Source organism: Ctenopharyngodon idella, chromosome 13 (assembly GCF_019924925.1).
Source record: "Ctenopharyngodon idella isolate HZGC_01 chromosome 13, HZGC01, whole genome shotgun sequence".
NCBI lineage: Eukaryota > Metazoa > Chordata > Actinopteri > Cypriniformes > Xenocyprididae > Ctenopharyngodon > Ctenopharyngodon idella.
The window spans coordinates 22434968-22461104 of NC_067232.1; the positions used below are offsets into that span (position 1 = coordinate 22434968).

Consider the following 26137-nt stretch of genomic DNA (forward strand, 5'->3'; position numbering starts at 1 on the left):
AGCGGCAGCACGAGCGCATGTGAACATCCTCTCCTCCGCTTTAATACCAGTTACAGCGCGAAATAAACATGAATGAACATCTGAAGGTATGTTACAATATACAGTACAACTTACCGAAATCCGTATCATGTCTCGTGTAATAGCTCAGTGTTTCAACCTCAGAAAGACGTCAATAAAAACAGCTTGTAAACAATGTCACGTAACGTCACATTTACCTCAGAAAAACATATTCAGTGACCATAAACTCGTTAGTCAGCTAGAAAAGTGAACTCTAGAAAGCAGCATTCTGATAAATATAGCTATGCACCGTTACATATTCATTATAATGTTCTTCAATATTTAATGCATGTTTGAATAAATCAGTTATGATTTAAATGTTTATATTTCAAAAAAACGAATTGGAGTAGAAATATGATTATGTAATTCTAAACTTTATTATAAAAAAAACATAATTGAGTGTAATTTAAGTGTTTGTATATAAATAAGTAAATTTTAACCTTCAATATTATAGTAAAGTAGTACCAACTGACTCCCATGTGTAGTTTACAGCATTAGTTGAGAGATTTTTTTCCTCTAGAAAATTTGCCATTTAGTGTAAAAATAATCGATATCGAATTGAAATCGAATCGAATCGTGAAAATTGTCAATACCCAGCCCTAATAAAAACAAAATAAAATATAATTAAAAAAAAAAAAAAAAAGAAAAACAAATTAAAAACTATCAAATAAATAAAATAAAAAATAAAGATAAAATAAAACAAAAAGCAAACAAAATAAATAAATAAAATCCATCTGATCTGGATCACATTTGTGTGGATTCTCTAATGCCATTATGTCACTATAATGCCTTCATATGGATTCACGTTTCATGCTATTGTTTCAGATCATCATCAGTAATTGTGCTCCAACAGTTGGCACACCGTTAAGCCAAACCGCACAAATATATTTATGTAAAAGGGACAGATAAGCCCCAGCCGCGGCATTACGGCAGAAAGCGGGTCATTGGCGTCAAGCGAATTGGCAAATCCCCACCGTCTAGTCACACCACGCTCAATCCGTGCCCCCAATGTCACCATGACAACCGCGCTGTCAGTTCAATTAGGAGGGCGGATTAGACAGTGGATTGAATAAGAGCAGGGAAAGTCCATCCAGTTAAGCCATCAAATGGCATCACTCTCGCATGCATCATACGCGCGCCACTCGTACACTGACACCAGACGCTCTGCGGTGGGTGTGGGTGGTGTAGATCTCTCTCTGGAGAGGATGGAGGTTTTACTAGTGTTTTTAATGCTGAACTAGGTCAGACAGGACCAGACTGGTACGGGTCATGCATAAAACAACAACTTCAGAAGTGTTTCGAGAAGCGCGCAACACAGTTAGGTTAGTTTCAGATGCTAAATACTAAAACTTTCCGCTACAATAAAAAACAATCACAAATTGACCTTATATTTCCAGTGTGACAAATAAACTAAAAAAATATATATAAATCACAACATTGAACATATTTGTGACTCATTACTTACCAAAGATCATCAAAAGACTGTAATAATTCCAATTCATGAGCAAATGACTCTTATGAGCTGATTTTTTTTAGTGAATCAAAAACATACAGCGCAATCAGTACACTCCAATTCAAGAGCAAATGACTCTTATGAGCTGATTCTTTTCAGTGAATCAAAAACATACAGCACAATCAGTACAACCTAATTCAAGAGCAAATGACTCTTATGAGCTGATTCTTTTCAGTGAATCAAAAACATACAGCGCAATCAGTACACTCCAATTCAAGAACAAATGACTCTTATGAATGGTTCTTTTTAGTGAATCACAAACATACAGCGCAATCAGTACAACCCAATTCAAGAGCAAATGACTCTTATGAATGGTTCTTTTTAGTGAATCACAAACATACAGCGCAATCAGTACACTCCAATTCAAGAACAAATGACTCTTATGAATGGTTCTTTTTAGTGAATCACAAACATACAGCGCAATCAGTACACTCCAATTAAAGAACAAATGACTCTTATGAGCTGGTTCTTTTTAGTGAATCACAAACATACAGCGCAATCAGTACACTCCAATTCAAGAACAAATGACTCTTATGAATGCGCTGTATGTTTGTGATTCACTAAAAAGAACCATTCATAAGAGTCATTTGTTCTTGAATTGGAGTGTACTGATTGCGCTGTATGTTTGTGATTCACTAAAAAGAACCAAGTACAATCCAATTCACAAACAAACAACTCTTATGAGCTGATTCTTTTCAGTGAATCAAAAACATACAGCACAATCAGTACACTCTAATTCAAGAACAAATGACTCTTATGAATGGTTCTTTTTAGTGAATCAAAAACAGCGTTATCAGTATATTCCAATTCAAGAACAAATGACTGGTATGAGTCGGTTCTTGCAGAGAATCGTTCAAAAAGACCTAGTCTGCATCAGAAAATGCATACTTATCTACTATATAGTGGCTGAAAAACTGTATGTGACAAAAGTAGTATGTCCGAATTCACAGTACTCATAAAAGAGTACGCAAAAAGTACCCGGATGACCTACTATTTCTAAAAGGTGCATACGATGGACACTTTACTATCCCATGAGGCCGTGGGAGAGGATTTGTGAATGGCAATGAAGCGATGCAACTGATGCTGATAGGTCACATGACAATGACAAAATGGCGGATTATATACATACTATATAGAACTTTTAAAGGATTAGTTCACTTTCAAATAAAATTTTCCTGATAATTTACTCACCCCCATGTCATCCAAGATGTTCATGTCCTTCTTTCTTCAGTCGAAAAGAAATGAAGGTTTTTGATGAAAACAAAGAAAGGAGGACATGGACATCTTGGATGAAATGGGGGTGAGTAAATTATCAGGAAAATTTTATTTGAAAGTGAACTAATCCTTTAAGCGGTCGCAAAGTAATTACTTGTTCAAAATAAGAACCTACTAAAGAGAGTAAGCCAAGAGTTTGAACGAATCTTTCGCTGAATGAACTAAATGTGTCAGATCGTTTACTGAATCAACATCTGACTCTATTGCTGAAGTTACCATTAAAACTTAATGGAAATCAATGTTATTGTAATTATTAATAAATTATATTTTTACACAAAATAAATGAGAAACGTACATATAGTGAATGGCTGACAAGGACACAAGTAAATTCTTTAGGAAACACAAACTCAGAAATGAGCAAGAACTTGGAGCGTCAGAAAAACTTCAGGTCCAGAGAAGACACAAGATGATCTGATCAAAGGAGAACATGGAGAGACAACTGGAAAAGAGCTCGCGGAGAATGAGTGAGCAAATGAAAGGTTGAGAGGAGCGCCATGGAAACAGTAAAATTAATAAATAAGTCATAAGCAGTGCATGATGAATCATAACTCTCAGGAAAGTGGAGTTATCAGACATGTCAGGCAGCAACGGAACTGCCCGAATGCATTAAAGCGAAGCTTCCTCCCCAAAGCCCAAAACACAAACATGGAAATCTTCCTTCAAAAGGTTGGGGAAAGTCTGAGCCATGACACACAGCGTAGTGAACATGCTTGCAAAACTTTAAAAAGAAAAGGAAAAAAAAAAAAAAAAAAAAAAAAAAAAAATGTTCTGAGGATACACATCCCAATTCTCAAAATAATCTATGGGGAAAAAAAAAAAGAATTAAAAATTGGGATGTGCGTGAGAATTGGGATGTGCTTCCTCAGAAAATATTTTTTCTTTTCTTTTCTTTTTTTTGAGAATGCACATCCCAATTCTCAAAATAAATCTTAGAAAGAAAAATATTTAAATCTTTTTATTAAAATTACAAATACTAAAAAAATACTATATTAAATGAAATATAAAAAAGAACAAATAAATAAAAACTTTAAAAATTAAATTAAATTAAAAAAATAATATAAAACAGAGCACTGAGGAATATATATATTATATATATATATATATATTTCCCCTCAGTGGTCTGTTTTTTTTATTATTATTTAATTTTTTTACATTTTTTCTCAAAATAATTCAACTCAATTCTCAAAATACATCGTAGAAAAATAAATAAAAAAATGTAAAAATAAAATATATGTTCTGAGAATGCACATCCCAATTCTTAAAAAAATTGAAAAAAAAATAAAATAAAAAAATAAAAACAATTTTGAAATAAAAAAATAAAATTACAAAATAAAAATACTATATTTTTAAATAATAAATAATAAAACAGAACAAAAAAACAAAACAAAAAAAAAACTAAAACAAAATAAAAAACTTTAAAAAATGAAATAAAAAAATAATATAAAACAACACTGAGGGAATAATAAATAAATAAAATGTGAAAAAAAGAACATTTTTTCTTTTCTTTTATGTATTTTTTTTTTTTTTTTTTTTTTTCTCTCTCTAAGATTTATTTGAGAATTGGGATGTGCAACCTCAGAATGTATTTTTTATTTTATTTTGAGGATGCACATCCCAATTCTCAAAATAAATCTTAGAATAAAAAAGAAAAATTAAAAAAAAATATAAGTAAATATATGTTCTGAGGATTCACATCCCAATTTTCAAAACAAATCTTAGAAAAAAAAAAAAAAAAATTAATTAAATTACAAAATAAACAAAATATATTAAATAAAAATAAAAAAACTGAACAAAATAAAATGTCTAAAACCAAATAAATAAATAAAAACTTTAAAGAAGAAATAAAATTAATTTAAAACAGAACACTGAGAAATACAACGCAGCTCAGAGTCAAGACTGTGTGTGTGTGTGTGACGTTCAAGCATGCATAACGGTTCAGTTTACTAGACATGTTGATGTGACTCGTTGCCTTTACTGTGTTGTAATTGTGTAAGTACCCTTAACTCACCGGAGTCATTACCATACACACAAGACTGCTCCTGTTAACCCATTAACTTCAATCGCGCTCCGCTCTATAGCCTCTGGGTAGTTCATTAACCCCTATTAGCAACACAAACTCTGACCTACACCGAGCAGCATAGCCCTAATAATTCCCAGGTGCTGCTGGGTAGTAGCGGGGGAGCCGGTGGCCCAAAAAGCCAGCACACTTCCTTACGTTTGAGCACCGCTGTCGAGCAACAAGGGGAAGTGGTTTTTATGTGATTAGCTCATAGTCGATTATCATTGCCGTTGTGATTATCATAATTATCGGTGCTCTTATCAAGCGGCATCAAAGCGGCGGTCGGTAATGGCGCACTTGTGAGGGAGGGAGAGCGAGCGCTAATGAGGGATGGTTGTAGCGGGGAAGACGACACCGGGGTCTGATCACAGAGATGCCACCGGCTCATCTGCAAGTTAAAATTCCCATTCAATGCCAAGCCTTTCATTCATGAGAGAGGGAGGCAGGTGCCGGCGACGGGACCCTTTCAATCTCTTCCGTCTTAAAGCAGCAGCTTGTTTTCTGCAGTGATCATTTTTAAAATTGCAATTTTTTTCTAACTATACATTCTTAAAAATAAAGGTTCCAAAAGGGTGTTTTCGCAGTGATGTCATAGAAGAAGCATTTTGGGTTCCTCAAAGAACCTGTCAGTCAACAGTTCCTAAAAAGAACTACTTTTTTCTTTAAAATCTAAAGAACATTTGTGGAATGGAAAGATTCCATGGATGTTAAAGATGTGGGATATTCCTGCATGATATTTCTGACTTGAGGCCATTACAAAGAAATCCGTTTTATTTTTCCTAAATTCCATTTTTTTTTTTTTTTCCAAATTCCGTTTTTTTTCCATTTGAATTTTTCTGGATTCTGTTCTTCTTCCGTTTTAATGTAATAGTTAAGTTAAATTGGAGTAATCAAAAAGCATGTCTAATTAATTGAAATCATAAAACTTATACAATTTAACAACAATTTATTAAAGGTTTAACAAAAATTACATTTTTTAGGCCCTATGAAATCTGCTTTATTTTTTTCTCAAATTCTGTTATATATTTTTTATCAAATTTGTTGTCTAGATTCTATTTTAATGGTTTACTTAAATTTTAACAATCAAAAAGCATGTCTAAATAATTGAATTCATAAAAATGAATAAAAAAAAATTGTTTTTATGAAATGTTTTGTTTTTATTTTTTCAGAAGTTCTGTGTAGTGTATTTTAAGTTTGTCTGGCAATCAAATGAAGGCATAAAACATTGATTTAATTTATCTTTTAATCATATGACATTAAACAAACTTTTTTTGTCAAACAAAGTGCTGCAAAACAGAGCTTTACAGTTAAAATGGAAAAATTGTGATTATTCCTTAAATTTAGATTTAATAGATTTAATAAATAGAATAATTTATTATTATTATTATTATTACTACATTATATAAATTCCATCTTATACAGTAAATTTCCGTTCTTATGACTGGATTCTGCGATTCCGTCTGCGTTTTTGCAAGTCAATGTAAAGTTTCTCCAGGAAATGCAAAAGTTCTGGTGATGGAAAAATATGAGATGGGAGGACAAATATTTCAATGCTTTTGCATTTTTCTCACAATAGTTTCTCGAGGAACTAACCACTAACATATTTTTCCCATAATTTTCTTCTCATATTTTTTTCTATCACCATGTCCTCTTATTGGCTTCATACATTCCCAACATGTATGACTTTTTTTCTTCTTCTGCAGACCACAAAAAAGATTTTTTGCAACAACATTAGACCTCTTAACTTTCTTTGTATAGGCAAAAAACTTTGATATTTTTCAGAAAGGTTTGGAACAACATGAGGGAGAGTAAATGATGACAATGTTAATTTCGGGGTGAACTATCCGTTTGAAACTGCAGTTTCTGTTCTTAACCATTTAACTAGAACATATTTTAACTTAATGAACATCTAATATAAGACAAAAAATGTTTTTTGGTCATTTTTGACCAATTTTTTTTTTTTTAAAGAGTTTTTTACTTCATCGGAATGGTATGAAACTTGGTAAAGGTTTTGGCATTTGCTGTGTGAACACACACACACACACACACACACACACACACACACAAAAATAAATCATGGACATGATTTAAAAAGGTTAAATGGTCCTGAAAAAAAAAAATAGTCACACTCGTGCTCCTCATGGTCAAAAACGAGCGCACTGGAAATAAATGGGAGACGAATTTCATCTAGTGGAAACTTTTGGTACTGCAGCCAAACAAAATCTTACTGAAAGCTCATTTTTTGAGATTTCAACCTCAAATTTGGAACACAACCGGTTTAGATTTATGGCTTTGATTTTCTCACACATGCTGATTCATAACGCTCCGAAGCTTCATGAAGCGGTGTTTTGAAATCGGCCATCACTATATAAGTCATTTTTGTTTTTTTTTGGCGCACCAAAAATATTCTCATCACTTTATAATATTAATATTGAACCACTGTACTCACATGAACTGATTTAAATATGTTTTTAGTACATTAATGGATCTTGAGAGAGGAAATGTCATTGCTGGCTATGCAGGCCTCACTGAGCCATCGGATTTCAACAAAAATATCTTAATTTGTGTTCCAAAGATTAACGAAGGTCTTATGTGTGTGGAACGACATCAGGGTGAGTAATAAATGACATTATTTTCATTTTTGGGTGAACTAACCCTTTAATACCAAATCAATCCAGGAGAGGTCGCTATTTCCAGCCGATCCCCGTATTAATAACAGCGTAGGATGTGCACGCTAATGTGAAAATTTACTAAAATTAGCAAAAATAAATGAAAAATTTACAATAAAAATCATGTTTTCACCATCTAATCAGGATGATTAAGGGATTATATTTTGCATAAAGCATTCTTAGAGCTCTATAATGAACCTTTTTTTTTTTCTAAGATTGTGCTTCTAAAGAAAATGTTTCCTACTCCTTAACTTTCATCTTAATGATTGAAGGCATCTCTTGCAATATTTAAAGCCAAACCAAGCCAGCGTTTCCCTCCAATCTGGGAGCATGAAAACAGCACAGATTTTACACAGGAGGAAAACTGATAGCCTGCTCCATAATTCATGGAGGTCCAGCCTTTAAAAGTCCTTTCTACCCTCATAATAGCTCATATATCCTGCGTAAACTGCATTATGTAATTGTTAATTATTGATAACTTGCAATTGAGTAATCAAAAAGGTTGGCAGGTGTGTACACTACCACCAAAAACCATTTCTGACCCATGAAAGCTCCTGAAGGGCTATAGTCTACGACACATAAATCCAGCTGGCTTTTCCTGAGGTCACCAAGAAGAATGTGAAAATGAAGCCGATGACCTAAAAAGCCATCAGAAGGAGACCGTTTTATCCCTCGGCATCAGGTGGGGTGATGTTTTGCCGAGTAAGATAGAGCGTCTAATGGACAGAGATCAATACGTCCTGGAAATGCTGAGGCCAGCATTATGAGAGATCACTGCGCCTCAGTTCTGAGCCCTAAAATAAACTGCATGGGCAAAGAAAGAGGGAAAACATCAACATCTGGAATGGCAAAAGCAAAAGAGAAAGACTTTGCAAGGACAGCAACATACAGAAAGCAGCGTTTAAAAGACGAGAGTTGTGCTGTTGTGCCCTAGAGGGTGTCACCACACCCTTTATCAGCCGTTTGGACGTGTTAAACCATGTGTCACAATCATGCCTCGAACCTCCCGGCTCATTCACGGTTGTCAGTTGACTTGAAGACAAGACCGTCCCACCTCTATGTCAAACACACACAGGTGTGTCTTAAAGCCCTGTGCAAACACCACTGATGACTTTCAATACGCTGAAAGTCATAAAGACGTTTCATTAAGAACATGGACTAATACTCCAGGTATTATGACAAGCGTTCCCACGCCGCTCCGCTGGGAAGCAAAAGTCTTTCACAGAAGTAGGCTAATAAGTTCAGAGAGAGAAAAGCGTTACGGAGGCGAGACTAAAAATACAACCGCGCATGGAAAATAGTTTGACACTCATTTAACTCTGCCGACAGTGTGAGAGCTGTAGAGGTCAGGTGATATATTGTCCATACTTATGTCTTAATATAGCGTCACACTATCAGCCGCTGATATCAAGGAAATAATTTCCAGGAATTCCATGATTAGAGCAAGACGACTGTGCTGAATAAGATGTTCTTTTATCAGAGAAAGGTCATCACTGTAAAAGCAATTTTTTTTTTTGCCTGTTAACATGATTTCTTGATAATTTACTCGCCTCCATGTCATCCAAGATGTTCATGTCTTTCTTTCTTCAGTCAAAGAAATGAAGGTTTTTGAGGAAAACATTCCAGGATTTTTCTCCATATAGTGGACTTCACTGGGGTTCAACGGGTTGAAGGTCCAAATGTCAGTTTCAGTGCAGCTTCAAAGAGCTCTACATGATCCCAGACGAGGAATAAGAGTCTTATCTAGAGAAACCATCTAAAAAAAAATAAAAAATATATACTTTTTGACCACAAATGCTCATCTTGCACTGCTCTGTGATGTGCCACGCATTACGTAATCATGTTGGAACGTGTGATGTAGGAGGAAGTAGGGCGAAAAACTCATTTTCTCCTCCAACTTCAAAGTTGTCTGAGATCATTGTTTTACCTTTTTAAGTCTTTGCACGTTCACTTTGTAAACACTGGATCGGTACTTCCACCTACGTCACGCGTGAACTTTCCAACATGATTACGTAATGCGTGGAGCATCGCAGAGCAGTGCAAGACGAGCATTTGTGGTTAAAAAGTAAATATATTTTTATTTTTTTTTAGAAAATGGCTGATGGTTTCTCTAGATAAGACTCTTATTCCTCGTCTGGGATCGTGTAGAGCTCTTTGAAGCTGCACTGAAACTGACATTTGGACCTTCAACCCGTTGAACCCCAGTGAAGTCCACTATATGGAGAAAAATCCTGGAGTGTTTTCCTCAAAAACCTTCATTTCTTTTCGACTGAAGAAAGAAAGACATGAACATCTTGGATGACATGGGGGTGAGTAAATTATCAGGAAATTTTAATTCTGAAGTGGCGTGAATCGTACTGCGAGCTAGTTGGTGACACAAACATTGCTCTTGCAGATTTTTTATTAGTCATCAGTATTTTGTTGAACATGAACAATGAAACATTTAATTTGTACTGATGTAGAAATTACCTAGTTCAACAGGGAATTTCCAGGAAAATCATAAAACGCATACATTAAATGCAATGTAAATCGCTTTGAATAAAAGCATCTGCTAAATGTAAATGTAAACGCTGTCAATACTGAAACGAAACCTAACAAAAGCACAGATTCATTGAGTCCTACTATAAGTGAACTAGGCCTGAGTGTTCAAGGTCTCTCTAGAAATGAGCCATTTCTTCTAACCGATTGTTTCTCAATCTTAATGTGTTCAGTCGAGAAATGAGTCAAGAGGAAATATTATATGATCTCACCGGGTATGAGCCCACTTAAGTTCAATCACAGCCAAACAGCTTTTTCCCCCCACAAAGAACACTCTTACACAGTAATATAATGTGGCGTTTTTTTAATTTAACAAGGTTCAAGTAACTTCCTGAATCTTGTGTGCTATCTATCAGTCGACTTTGTTTTGGAAACATGAATCTACATGTGACTGCACTGTCAAGACAAGCTTCAGTGCAACTACAAGAGGAAGTGACTGTATGTGAACCATTTCACAAAAATAATTCTGCTTTGACAGAGAAGTGAACGTCCACAGCTAAAAGAGTGCAAACTTTATACCGTGCAACTTGCCATGCCAATCTTGACCCTAGTAGGCAAGATGGCCTTAAAATCACCTCAGTGCTCACTTAAATTATCCAGTTCGTCTCAAATTTTTGATTTTTTAAATATTTTTTCTGAAGAAAGACAAACATAAACAGTGATGAAAGCCAAAATATTAAATGTCACCGATGTATATTTTTTGAGTAATCTACTGTTTTGTAGAGGGGGTCAAAATGAGATTTGGAGCCAAATTAGAGGGGTGTAAAAATGACTTTAGAAAGATGGCAGTGTCTTTATTTTATTTTTACACAGAGATTGGTAGATCTATTAGTAAAATCTGTTGACTTTAGCAATCTTTGTTTCATAATATGCCAATGGTGACAGTTCAAAAATGGCAAAAAGCACTTCTTGTGTTTTTTGCCTCAAGTTTGCATGTCTGTAACTCAAGAAGTATTAAAGATATCTTAATATCCTTTCAGATTCTGGTTCTTAACAAACTTTCCTTTTGGTATCTTCATTTTAAAGGCCCTCGATGGTTCAATCCCAGAGATATGGAGATCTTAATGCGGCTCCATGAGTAAACTGTACACATTTTTAGTGGTCAAAAACCAAATGTGGGTCACTTTGAATACAGCTGATACTTCTTTCTTTTAAAGAGGAATATCTGAAGAACAAATAATGATCTATAACAAGAAATGTTTTTCTATCAACTCAATTGCATAGGACATACCTGTGCAAAGTGAACCACATTTGGTTTTCGATGACTGAAAATGGGTAAAATTCAACAATTTGAACATGGAGTTGCTTTGAGATCCCCATATCTATGGGACTGAATTATATAGTGCCTTCAAAATGAAGATTTCAAAAGGAAAGTTTATTAAGAATGAGAATCTAAAAGGATATTAAGATATCTTGAATACTTCTTGAGTTACAGGCATGCAAACTTTGGAAAAGGAACATTCATGGCACTCAGACAGCTATGCAATTGAGTTGATAGAAAAACACGAGATACATTTCTAGTTTCAACATTATTTGTTCTTCAGATATTCCTCTTTAAAAGAAAGAAGTATCAGCTGTATGCAAAGTGACCCACATTTGATTTTTGACCACTGAAAATGTGTACAATTTAACAATTTACTCATGGAGCCGCATTAAGATCTCCATATCTCTGGGACTGAACCATCGAGGGCCTTTAAAATAAAGATACCAAAAGGAAAGTTAGTTAAGAACCAGAATCTAAAAGGATATTAAAATATCTTTAATACTTCTTGAGTTACAGACATGCAAACTTCAGGCAAAAACACATTGATTGTGACATGTAATTAAGGACAATTCCTTATGAATCCCATCGCTAAAATTCAGCTCAAACAGCCTCCGTTTTCTTGCACCGAGTTTTGCACTGTTGCACAGATAATAAAAACTGTCATCTGCCAATCCGGTAGTTCTTGTTTTTGCACTGGTGTGTGTGTAATCTAGTCTTGTCCGAGGGTAACGTTGCTGTCCTATTGCTTTCTCAATTAAACAAACCCCATGTATTGAGCAAGGAGTGACCTACACAAAGGGCCATTGTTACCAGTGACACAAGGCACGTCCAGATCCTCACTTTCTCCCTCGCAATCAGGCCAACGGTCACATTAGCATCGCTTTCAATGGGAGAACGGCCACTAATGGCAGCATGTATCAAATCCCCTGTGCGGAGCCACGACAGACGCGGAGATCGAAGGGGGAGGGAAACGCACGACGAGGGCCCGCCACGTGAGATTCTTTGCAAAACAACGCTGTTTGCAACCAACTGACGGATGCAGGATGACGAAAGAGTCTCTCATCCCAGATAAACAGTCTTAGGAATTTAATGAGCCACGGATGACTCGTCCTAAACCTGCTGGTTAATCCATCAAATGCACTTGTGCTTCCTTCAAGTCATGTCGGAATTATCGCATTTATGAGATGAGCTCACTGAGCGCCACCACAACGTCGTGATTATCAGCGGAAAAACTCACCCAAAAATGAAATTCTGTCATTAATTACTCACCCTCATGTCGTTCCACACCCGTAATACCTTCGTTCATCTTCAGAACACAAATTAAGATAGTTTTGATGAAATCCAAGAGGTATACGACTCTTCCATAGACCGACACTTTCAAGGACCAGAAAGGTACTAAAGACATCGTTAAAACAGTCATGTGACTGCAATGGGTCAACCTTAATGTTATGAAAAAGACGAGAATACTTTTTGTGTGCAAAAACAAAACAAAAGTAATGACTTTATTCAACAATCTCTTCTGTGTCATTCTCATACGTTGTTTACGTCCAGCGCTTCCAGGTTCTACGTCAGAACGCCGACTCGTTATTGGCCGGCTCCTGTGTCAGCATCACACGCATGCGTCGTGCTGATCACGTGATCAGCTTTGGCCAATACTGAGCCTGCATTCAGATGTAAACACGGAAGTCTTCGGTGTGTGTCAGCTGCGTAAGGATAATGACACAGAAGAGATTGTTGAATAAAGTCGTTATTTTTGTTTTGTTTTTGCGCACAAAAAGTATTCTCGTCTCTTCATAACATTAAGCTTGAACCACTGCATCACATGACTGTTTTAACGATGTCTTTAGTACCTTTCTGGACCTTGAAAGTGTCGGTCTATGGACGAGTCGTATACCTCTCGGATTTCATCAAAAATATCTTAATTTGAGTTCTGAAGATGAATGAAGGTCTTACGGGTGTGGAACGAGGGTGAGTAATAAATGACAGAATTTTCATTTTTGGGTGAACTAACCCTTTAACCTCAAACTTTTTGAGTAAGGGGCGTGTCAGTTAAGGAAATTTATTAATTATAATAAATTGCAACTGTGAATATTTACTGTATAACCTCTTTCCTGACAATACTTCTCATTCCATCCGATTTTCAAGGTTACAGGTTTGTGCGACCAAACTATATTTCCCATCATTCTTGGGGCTGCACTAAAAAAATGATAAAATACTTGGACTGTTAATGTAACATTAATTTAGTGTCATTAAAAATATGCCAAATAATTAACTAAATTAATCTCACGTTTATGCATGTAGAAAAGCAATAAAAAATACTGCAGCCAGAATGCAACAACGCATTTGATGTGAACAACTTTTAACAAAACTCGACTGCAAAATGGATTGTTGTGGATTATGGACTATACAGTCTAAAAAAAATGCTGGGTTAAAAACAACCCAAGTTGGGTTAAATATATAGACAAACCCAGCGATTGGGTTAAATGTTTGACCCAACCTGCTGGGTAGTTTTATTTAACTCAATTATTGTTTAAAAATTACTGTATTGCCCGCTTAAAATGAACCCTAAATGAGATGGAAATTAACATTTATTAAATGAACATTTAATAAATAATAAATTGCTTATTAATAAATGTTCACCTTTTAATTATTATGGTTTCCTCTAGTAATTAAGTGTTTGATTTTTAATTTCCAACATATTTTGGGTTCATTTTAAGCCAGACATATAGTCATTTTTAAACAAAAGTTGAGTTAAATAAAACTACCCAGCAGGTTGGGTCAAACATTTAACCCAATATGCTGGATTTGTCCATATTTAACCCAACTTGGGTTGTTTTTAACCCAGCATTTTTTAGAGTGTACATTCAATGATATAAAGACAAAACAATTTACACTGACTTTAAAGAAACGTTTTGTCTTTAATCATTTGGGAAATTTTTAGCTAATAATATTAATATGCAATAAATCTGAACAAATAATTGGCATGTTATATTTTTTTTAATTGATTGACAGCCCTGTGAAATATATAATAATACGCATGAAGTGTCAACAAACATCATTTGCTGTTGCACTACTGTTAAAACACTTCCTGTCTTTGTCGGGAAGTGAAAACAGTGAAAGAAATATGGAACTGCCCCAAGTACCCAAAGCATTCAGGCAAAAATCACAACATAATTAACATTTCCTAACTTCTAAGTAAGAAACTGCCTTTCTGATGGAGCTCAAGGAAGGTCTGCTCAAGAGGAAAGCACTATTTTTACATTTGCAACCCAGTTTTGGAGCATCCACCTATATTGGATTAGTGCGCACAAGTAACCAAGACAACTGCGGCCTTTGGAGATCTTGGGGTATGTCCCTCCTCCTGATCGGGTGGAAAGAAGAAAACAGATAATAGGGAGGAGGAGGACGAGAAGGGAGGCGACGTCTATCTGATGAGTGACGTGCAGCTGCAGTCGTTACAAACAGTCACCTGCAAACAAAGGCCAGATAGTATCAACAGACGAGCGTCAACACGGCCCGGTGACTGATTCCAGAAAATGGGCGGATGAGGTGTGACTAGTGATGGGAATTATACATGGAATTCAGTGATTGTGATTTCTTTCAGAATTCTTTTAATGCTTTTGATGAAGTAAATCATGGAAAACATTCAGTGTAAATTCTGATTCCCAAACCTAGTCAGGACGGGGTCACGCACAGGTGAATGACATCAGCTCAATAAACCCACATCAACAATTCAACGTCCATCACTTCTGATGTTGTCAAGTGAGCCACAGCAAAACTTCCCTACATCGCTGACTAAACATGCAACCGACATATTCTGGTTTTCAATCATCTTCCGGCTTTGTTTCAGAGTTAGTTCTCAACATGCGTGACATAATTGGCCTGTCGTGAAACATGTCGGACCCAGAGTTTCCCTTGAGTGTTTAGTTCCACGTCTAAGACAGGACATCCCACAATGTCTGCAACACCCATCCGGAGAAATATCCATTCAGCCAGTTCACATCCTCATCAGTGAACACTTCCGTTCTTTACAGGCATTCCGGAACGCTTCCAATGCTTTTCAAAAGTGTTTTGCCTCGGTGATGTGGGCGACTGAAAGAAATGAAAGGAGTACTAACTTGAGTGGTCCATTAAAACACACCAGTGAGGGGGTTTATTCACCGTTCGCTTGAGTAAGAGGCTCTCAATGGGACAGTAACTTGACGTGACGTGAAAAAAAATTCCCAGAATTCATAGATCAGCCCAAGGGCGGACTTCTACCACCAGGTCATCTAATTTCAATTTCTGCAGAGGTATTTACAATCAAAACAATCGTAATAGAAGAATGTATCAAATCTATAGAATTACCTACAAGAAATGAACACTATCTCACTTTCATGAACATGAAACTGTGTTTGTAAACAATTTACTTCCATAATATGATGTTTTGAGTGAAACATGTTATTGAATGAGGAGGAAAAAAAATGATTCATCTTAAAGGGATAGTTCACCCAAAAATGAAAATTATCTCATGATTTACTCACGCTCAAGCCATCCTACGTGTATATGACTATCTTCTTTCTGACGAACACAATCTGAGATATATTTAAAAATATCCTGGCTCTTCCAAGCTTTATAATGGGAGTGAATGGGGGGCGAGATTTTGAAACAAAAAAAAATGCATCCATCCATCATAAAAGTAATCCATACGACTCCAGGGGGTTAATAAAGACCTTCTGAAGTGAAGGGTTTTTGGAAGAAAAATATACATATTTATAACTTTATAATCTAAAATAACTAGCTTCTGCCAGAAAACCGGTCGCATACTGTGCAAGTCAAGAGTAACCCGTGATGTATGACGCAGGATGTAGGAGTATCGTAAGCTTAGACGCGTTTCACGATTTAAACAAATAGGGCTGTGCAACAAATTTAAGCTCCTCTTCAATTATATCGAAATCAACCAACATTTCTCTTTAAAAAATTTCGTTTTACACTTCTAATTCGTGACCGGTGTTTTGTTTTGCTTTATCCGCTGTGCTTCCGTGTTCATCATTACGTCATGTGTGGGGTCAGAGGTCACTATTCCGCTGCAAATCGATGCATATGGCCGGAAGCTAGTTATTATAGTTAATAAAGTTTTAAATATGGATATTTTTCTTACAAAAACCCAGAAGGTCTTTATTAACCCCCTGGAGTCGTATGGATTATATTTATGATGGATAGATGCATTTATATGGGCTTCAAAATCTCGCCCCCCATTCACTCCCATTATAAAGCTTGGAAGAGCCAGGATATTATTAAATATATCTCAGATTGTGTTCGTCTGAAAGAAGATAGTCATATACACCTAGGATGGCTTGAGGGTGAGTAAATCATGAGATAATTTTCATTTTTGGGTGAACTATCCCTTTAAATTTATGCATAAAGAATTGATTAGATGGTGTTTAATCTCAATGACAGGTGGTTGGAGGGGAGGGGGACAAAAAATTAGAGGGCTTGGTGATGTCAGCGGAAAAGGAAAGCCATTTCATGGGTGGCGCAGATTATTATATTTAAGCAAAAGATCATGAAGACAATTTTTTATAATGAGCACTCTAAAAAATGCTGGGTTAAAAACAACCCAAGTTGGGTTAAAAATGGACAGTGATTAAATGTTTGACCCAACCTGCTGGGTAGTTTTATTTAAAAATTAATGTATTGCTCACTTAAAATGAACTCAAAATATGTTGGAAATTAACATTTATTAATATGTTTAATAAATGAACATTTATTAAGTTTAATAAATAATAATTAAATAATAAACATTTATTAAATTGCTTATTAATAAATGTTCACCCTTTGATTATTATTGTTTCCTCTAGTAATTATGTGTCTGATTTTTAATTTCTAACCTATTTTGGGTTCATTTTAAGCCAGACATACAGTCATTTTTAAACAATAGTTGAGTTAAATAAAACTGCCCAGCATGTTGGGCAAATATTAATTTAACCCAAAACAACCCATTCGTTGGGTTAAAACAACCCAAACGCTGGGTTTGTCCATATTTAACCCAACTTGGGTTGTTTTTAACCCAGCATTTTTTTTTTTTTTTTTTTTTAGAGTGTATGACTCTTTCACAATAAGACCAAAAATATGTGTTAAGAAAGTAAAAAGTGTCCATTTTGATGTCATGTTGACCTGAAGGCTAATACGACCGAAAACAAAGATTTTTCAGTATTCTTTGCACTTTTTCCATACGGTTTATGATTTGAGCTTTATGACTTTTTGAAGAGTAAACTAATTATTGATGTTACATTAAAGCCTTTTCAGATCAGTGCATTGGTTTCTGGGTTCTTTAAAATATAACTACACAAATAAAAATTTCTTTTAGGAACTTAAACAGGTTTATATACACTAGAAGACTAAAACCTTTTAGGGTTCCAACTGAAACGTTTAACTTTCAAAAGACTCACTGCAAATTTACAAACTCCTGGGAGTCCGTTCAACTGGCAGTTAAACAACAGGTTGTATCTTTTATCTTCTTGTCGTCTTTGTGTGCTGTTTATCTTGGGTCTTGCTGTCAACAAACAACATCTGTTGAAATTCAAGAACTGACCAACCCTCCACCCTCTCAACTGCACAATTAAACAGTCTGACTTTAACTCAATTAATAATCTTAACATCAATGAGGTACTTCTTAATTAGGGCTAAGCATTACGAGCAACCAATGCTTGTTCACCAAATTCCCGTTTCCAGCCGACAATATTTTGCAATTACTACTGGTGTCAAACATTAACCTCTACACAATACATGTGACCACAGCAGGCATCATAAAAACATCTTCTTGATAAGATTAGAAGAGAATTCCCACAGCTAACTTTCTCGTGAAGCGATGCCATGCCAAGACTTTAAGGGATTCAAAATCAAGGCTATGAATTGGAGATGTGATCATTGGCATAATAAGTTGTTGTGACTTGAGCCTTGGGGAAAAGTAGCAAAGGATATTCAATCAATGAGCAGACTTGATCTGAAAGTGATTATCCTGTGAACAGATTGCATCATGTCAATGAGGTCAAGCTTCCAGTGAATGGAGCTCATATGGACGCCGCAGCAGGCAACGGACAGGCTCATTTTCAAAATGCTGCGAGAACGGATGGATGTTTTGACCAAGACCTGAGAGGAACTAAGTTATTTACCAAGTAAAGTTAACTGTCAAAAACATCCCTGACACAGGTGGTATGGCAAGCATGCATGTCAACAGATTTCTGGCAGTGTAGGTGTTATGACTCACATAACCCATGACAGTGACTTACAATGTTTGTAACACATTTTAGTTTCATTTACATTAAGAGCAGTGATCAAACAATACGTTTTTTTAAATAACCAACGCCAATAGCAATATCTAGAAAGGAGGGTGGCCAATGCTGATTCACTTATGTACTCATCTAATTCACAAAACAATATTCGACAACAGAAAAGACTGACACTCGGCGAACCAATGTCATAATTATCGGCCAATGGTGATAATCACAAAATAGCCAAATAATAGTCTCAATCCATCCATCAGTAATAAAATAACTGTTGTGTCAATAACGTCTTTATGTAAACCAATGAAAACCACATAAATGAAAACATTTCAATTTATTCCAATTAAAAAGATTTAGATATTGGCAAATATCAATCTTTAATAGTTCAGTCATAAATGTTGATAGTTGACATGCTCCATCCAAAACTATTTTTAAACATTTCCCGTACATTTTTGACCTCTATTAATTGAGAGACATGAGGTTTAAATTGTCTCAAGTCGCTTAAACTAAAAATAAAATAAAAATAGCATCTAAAAGTATATAAATTCAAATAAATGTAACGTTATGATGTGAACTAGAAAATATGTGTGTATTAACCAATCATATATGATCTTTTAGTATGATTAATAATAATAATAATAAAAAAACATGTTAAAAAGTTCATATTCAGGTTATTAATCAACTACCCACATATACAAATGTGAACAGACAATAGAATCCAATCACAAACGAATGGAACGTTGAAACATTTTTAAATTCGATTTGTTCACTCAAAGAGTTTCGCGGGAATTCGCTATCAGTGTCGGGCAAAGACAAAAGAGTGACGCTCAAAATAATGTACAATATCGGTATTCCACTCAGAAGTGCGCGAGAACACTTGAGCAAGTGTCCTCGATCACAAAAGAAGTTGTTTGCTGGATTCGAGCACATGGCAGAAGCGAAGGAATGCGCGCGTTTAAATGATTCCGATTGTAAGAATGCCGTGAAATTCGACATCTGAACGACAACAAACAAGAGCACTTGAGAAACAATACAGGAACCGAAGCTCAGCCTGATATCCGCCCATGCTTTTCACGTGAACTTGCATGTAGAATGTTAACTTTCTGCGCCAGTCACACAAATATAAACTCCATCGACACCACAGAAAGCGGCAAACTGGATTTCGTTACTCACATTCAAGCACGCGGACCCGTTTTCCGCTGAAGCGCGTCAGTAGTCGGAGTGTTCTGCCTCAAACTGTTTCCTCCATCCGCGCTGCGCACAGATCACGCCGCACAGCAACGCTACCAAACCCCTTTGCCGTTGCCAAGGCAACAGACCCACTTCAGCCAATCATAACCCCTCCCCTTCGATATCCCCTGGCAACTGCTGCAGCGCGCGCGAGCGCTGGTGGTGAAGCTTCTTGGCGCGCGCCATTCCACTCTATTTAATGTGTTTTCACCTTAATATGAATTCTCTTCATATTCTCTGGTGAATCTCTCAACGGATATGTTTTATGATTTTCCCCATTTAGTTTGTAGTTAAACCTAAATATTTCCAAACTTGGTACTGAGTTTGATACAAAATTATTTGGGCTTTTCACAAAGGTTCTTTTGGCATCAGTTGGAATCTTTCTACTGCACAAAAGCTTCTTTATAGTGGAAAAGGTTCTTCAGATTATTAAAATGTTCTTTACACTAAGAAATATGGTCTCTTTTAAAAACTGTTGGAACTAAAAATAGTGGCATCAATCCACCGATATCGATTATTCAGAGCGATAACGAGTTTGGGGGTTCTGCCTTTTATACCTTCTTTTAAATTAATGATAATTTCATTATAATTAATAATTAATCATTATATTTTTAATTATTTTATTTTGAAAGTAAAAATAAACTTTCTGAATGTTTTTAATTCATATAATTACTATTCATAATTCATATAATTACTTCATATAATTAATTCATATAATTACTTTTTAATTCATATAATTACTATTAATATTGAACACCAAACTGGTTTCTTAGCATTTTCTTTACACAAAGCACAAATTCAGTGCATTTTCCTGCCCTCTTTTGATTGACAGGATATATCAGCCCTGACTATCAGCTGTTTTTAAATGACTGATTATTGATATACGGTGCATCTCTAATATATATATATATATTATATATAATATATATATATATATATATTATTGGCCAATATATCGTTGCATCTCTAATATATATTATTCCGATATATTATCTCTAATATGTATATATATATATATTTTAATGGCCGATATATCGTAGCATCTCTAATATGTATATATATATATATATATATATATATATTTTAATGGCCGATATATCGGTGCATCTGTAATACATTATTATTGGCCAATATATCGGAGCATCTCTAAAATATACATTATTATCCGATATATCGGTGCATCTCTAATATATATATATAATTATATTGCCGATATATCGTGCATCTCTAATATATATATATATATATATATATATTATGGGCCGATATATCGGTGCATCTCTAATACATATATTATTGGCAGATATATCGGAGCATCTCTAAAATATATATTATTAGTTGATATATCAGTGCATCTCTAATACATATTTTATTGGCCGATATATCGGTGCACCTCTTGAAAACTCACTTTTAGAACCTATACCTTATTTTTAAGCAAGCATTTAAAAACACAGGGGTAATTTCTATCCTTTCATGTTTTAATATCTTTCATGTTTTAATATGGGTTATGGTTAAGTAATTAATCCAACATTTTGTCAACATTTTCATTTTTCTCTCAGACGGTGAAACTAAACACAGCATGTGAATATTTTATGACGTAAGCACTGTTAAAGTCGGCATGAAACGGAAGTTGCGATTGTGGCTTATATCCGAGTGAAACGGCTTTGCAAACAAGAACAAATGTAGGGTGGGGCTTGATTTTGTCAATGGGGAATAGATTGGATGGTTGTGGTTTGATATGGTGGATCTCATGTGAGTGACAGGTTGCCCCGCCCTCATCATCAGAGAAGAGATGTTGCTGCAAGAGCGAGTTATAAAGTCAGAATTGCGAGTTATAAAGTCAGAATTGCAAGTTTATGATAGGCCACCTTCTTCCATTGCTCTGTGGTCCAGTTCTGATGCTCACATGTCCACTGTTGGCTCTTTCGGCGGTGGACAGGGGTCAGCATGGGCACCCTGACTGGTCTGCGGCTATGCATCCCCATACACAACAAACTGATGCACTGTGTATTCTGACACCTTTCTATCAGAACCAGTTTATGATTGGTTGTTTGTTCCTAAACAACTAAATAACAATCCTTTAGTGTCACAATTCCCTGTCTGGAGGGTGCACATCCCCTTTTTAAATTACAAGTGTGAAACGTTTTACTCAAGCTTAGCCCCAGGTTTAATAAGACAATAACCCAGGGTGAAGTACTGTGTAAAAATCCCCAGTGTGAAAGGTTAAAAGCACTGTTAACGCCTAAAGTGCTTGTTTAATCAACAGTAAATGACCATAAAACAGGCAATGTTTTCTAGAGTAAACTGGGAAAATTATTCCATCAACCAGTGCATGAGGATTAAGTAATCTAGGGCTGGAGGAGACAGTAACAACTGCATGACCTCGTTGCTTGTGTGCATCTGCTCCATCTCACCAAAGTGCTGTTCTCACACATGGTTGCAAAAGCAGTCGCACAAGACTTCTCACTCACGCATCTTACCCTAACATCGCCTGAAATGGAGGCAAGACGGCTGGATTTCCTCTATTTGTGCTACAGGCAAAGAAAACCACTGTATTGTTGATTGGATGATTGATGATAAGGAGGTTTCAAGCACCACTAGCCTAGTACTTACGTGCTGTGAAACCCATAGTTTAGTGATAATGCCAGGGGATTTATACCAAGAGGAATTCAGGTCATTGTAACAGTCTGTCCTTATGAAATACGACACTTATCTGTCGTTTAAACTGGACGAGCAGGATTTCTTCAGTCTTTTGCAATGGAAACGAACCCTTTCTGTTGTTGCTGTCAATGTTAGCCGCTGGCATCCTGAACCACAGGGATATCAAACACACCGTCTACAATGTTTTATTATTTGTATTACTGTTAATCGACTAAACACAAGGCGACTGAATCCATTTTATCTCAGTCTCGCGTGACAGGACTGCACATGGGGTTCAGTATGTGTGTCTAGACAATGTCAACAACACATTGTCACTTGTAAATTAAATGCGCCATTTGTGGTGAACTGAAAGATGATGTGATTCAACCATCCATTCTTTGATTTGTTGCAGATGAGTTATTGCCTCGCTTACATGCTAAAAATTAAAAGTTCTTTTATAGGACACGTTCCTGGACATCCTTGTTGGTCCTGGAGCAATATTACCATCAGCCAGTCAGATTGTAGTGTTTGGTTTAGGCTTAGAGTTCAGGTTTTGTCTTTTTTACATATTTTGTTCCCTATATACAGTATATATATATATATATATATATATATATATATATATATATATATATATATGTGCTGTCAAAAACATATATTCTATAAACACAAACTTTTATGTTGAATGGTTTATATATATATATATATATATATATATATATAAATATATGGTTCAATGACGTGACGGGTCATTTTTTTCCCAAGGCCTTAAAAATAATAAAAAACAAAGATATGACATCCAAAGTATGTAAGGTAGTACAACTAGATCTCTTTTATTGAATCCGAAAGGTTTTAATTATATTTTGCTTCATATAAAGGTATTTTAAAGATTTTGAAGTGTCAAAATGTCATTCAGTTTAATCATCCAAAGGCCAATACAGCCATTTCATTAGTGATTAAAATATCTTAAAATGTAATAAATGTATATATTTTTTATTCTGGCATGATTTTATAACATGGTGTTAAAATTATGTGTAGAAGTCGTTGCTTTGTTATGAGAAAGAATGTCCAGAAAAATGAATTTCATTGATGTCATTCGGAGTAACCAATATAAAGGAAACATTTTGGATCAAGTCATGTGGTCAATATCATGTGACAGGATGTGACATCATTCAGACACCTTCAAAGGACCACATGGTCATGAAGCAAAGTAACTCACTCTCTCTTAACTATTTGAAAAATTCATGTTTTCTCTTGATCATACGCATGTCCCGAAACATCAGGTCATTTGGTACAACCGCTATAAAACATGGAAAATGTTGTAATATTTTAAAAACTTGTACTAAATATAAAATGTTTGATTGTCCTTTTGCTAGCTAGCTAGATATCAGCCTGTTAGCACTGTTTGATAATATTGTCATTCGGTAAAACTGAAATTTTGGTTGAACCGAATGACTTTTTTGGTGACAAATTTTGTCCATCTTGTAAAAAAAGACAAAAGCAGTGTTAATTGATTATAAAAACCACATAATCTCATTGTTAACACTTAATAAAACTTCAAAATTAATTATATCTCCATTATGGTTTTTTTTTACACTTTTAAAAACCTTATTTGTCAATGACCCATATATATATATATATATATATATATATATAAATATAAATATATATATATATATATATATATAAAAATTCTAGAGTGTATTTAAGTAGTATTGAGATACTATTAGTTTTTATTAATATTTTGAATTAGTTTTGATTTTTATATTTTACATTTTTGTTTTACTTTTAGTTTTGTTGTTTTTAAAATATATTTTTTTAAATCTATATTTATATTAATTTAAATAATGTTTTATTAATTTTTATTTTAGTTTTAGTTTTCTTTATTTTATTACATCAAGTTAAACGAAATGAAAATGAGAAATGTTGCCTTGGCAACTAGCTGAAATAAAATAAGTTTTTTATATTTTATTTCAGCTACCATTTATTTTATTTCAAGTAATGCAAATGGTTTTTAATGGTTTTAGCATCAGTTAACTTTACTGCTTTTTTTAATGCAGATCAGTTTGACTCATGCATTCTATTCCAAATAAGCAAAATGCTAGTTTTTTCCCCCTTTTTATTGTAGCTTTCAAATAAAATGTGGTGTTTTTTAGACATGTCATGTCAGATTTTGGTCAAGAGACACAAAAATCAATCAGTTTTGATGTCTTTGATATTCATCAGAATTGACTGCAGACAAATTCTTCAAAAATGTAGTGTTCCACAGAGAAACAACAACATGAGCGTGAGTAAATAATGTTTTCATTTTTGAATAAATTATTCCATATTTGCTTTAAAAAAGGGTGTTGATCCAGGAACACACCCTACTAAGCAAAGTCACTGAGAAGCAATATTGTGAACATTATATCGAGTGTTAGAGGACGTTGAGTACATGGCATCCATTCACCTACGTCATGTCCTTTCAGTCCTTACTGTAGCATCGTGTTCCTGATCAGAGCTATTCATAGAGCTAAGAGGCACTTTGTGAGATGCCCCGTTCTCCCACAAGCCCTCCCATAATTCCCAGAGATAATGAAGTTGCAGTACCAGTGGTCGGGAGACAAGATATAACAATCAACTCGCCAATGTAGCTGAGTGGAGATCAGCCTTTAAAAAGACTTGTACTCTGTGCTGGCCTGTTCTAATCAGATTGAGGAACTATATAAAACACTTGAAGGAGACCGGCTCTGAGCAATTGAGTTATGAAATGTTTTGGCCTGATTCTCCTAAGGAAGCTTTTGAGCAATCATGTAAATAAAATGGAACGGATTCTTACTTGAGAATAGGAATAAGTGTGTCTTTGTGTTGCTTCTGAGGACAAAGAATGTGTTAAGGAGCCACCTGTTTGCCACTGGGGTTGGTGTTTGACCACCATTTGCCATGCAGGCTATGGACATGGTCCTTGAATAACATTTCTATCAAACATCCTTTGCACTTATAATTAGAAGCAAATAATTGGTTGATAAAAATGTTGTAACCCTAAAATCTGATTTGTCGATCGGAATGTTGCTCCAAGACCAACAAGCGTGTTGATCCAAGAACATGTCCTTCGTTAAAGTCAACATGGAATAAAAATGCCTGACATCACAGAATTTTCATGACTTTCCCAATTTATCTGATTCAATAAATTCTCAACTAATAAAAAATAAAGTCCCACCTTTCATATTTTTTCATTGAATTTCCTATTTAAATTCAGAAATACAGCAGTATTATGAGTTAAATAGTTTGCGTGTTGACTTACACAACAACAATGTACTGAAAATGGAAAAGTTACTCCATTGCATTTTGCGCGTACAGATGACAAAGTTGTCAAAACTATCCCGTTCACACGGATCTGCGAAAATTATTAAAAATGCTGTATTATTCATGCCAGGCCAGTAGTTGGCGATGTCACTTTGTAAAGAAACACTACCCGCCGACTGAACACGTAACACACGTAAACACCGTTTTCACAAATTTGTGTTTTTTTGTAGTTTACATGGAGACGATAACGGTATTCAAAAAACCCGTTTTCAAAAGTTTCCATTTTCAGGCATTCAAAACGCTGTTGTCGTGTAAATGAAAGTCCAAAACGCATACAAAGTT

The 26137-nt window shown here is 35.1% G+C and overlaps 1 protein-coding gene across 2 annotated transcripts in view; it reads right to left on the reverse strand.

Moving 5' to 3' along the window:
* The window catches only part of LOC127524470 (forkhead box protein N2-like), a 65825-nt gene that overhangs the window by 14812 nt on the left and 24876 nt on the right, over nt 1-26137 (reverse strand). Inside the window, exon 1 of one of the 2 annotated variants that reach the window (XM_051915969.1) lies at nt 19814-19978. The exons of the other annotated variant lie outside the window; for it this stretch is intronic. The gene's annotated coding sequence lies outside the window, so the exon portion shown is untranslated. Of the gene's footprint in view, nt 1-19813; nt 19979-26137 lie in introns of those variants that run through there. 2 annotated transcript variants of the gene reach the window in all.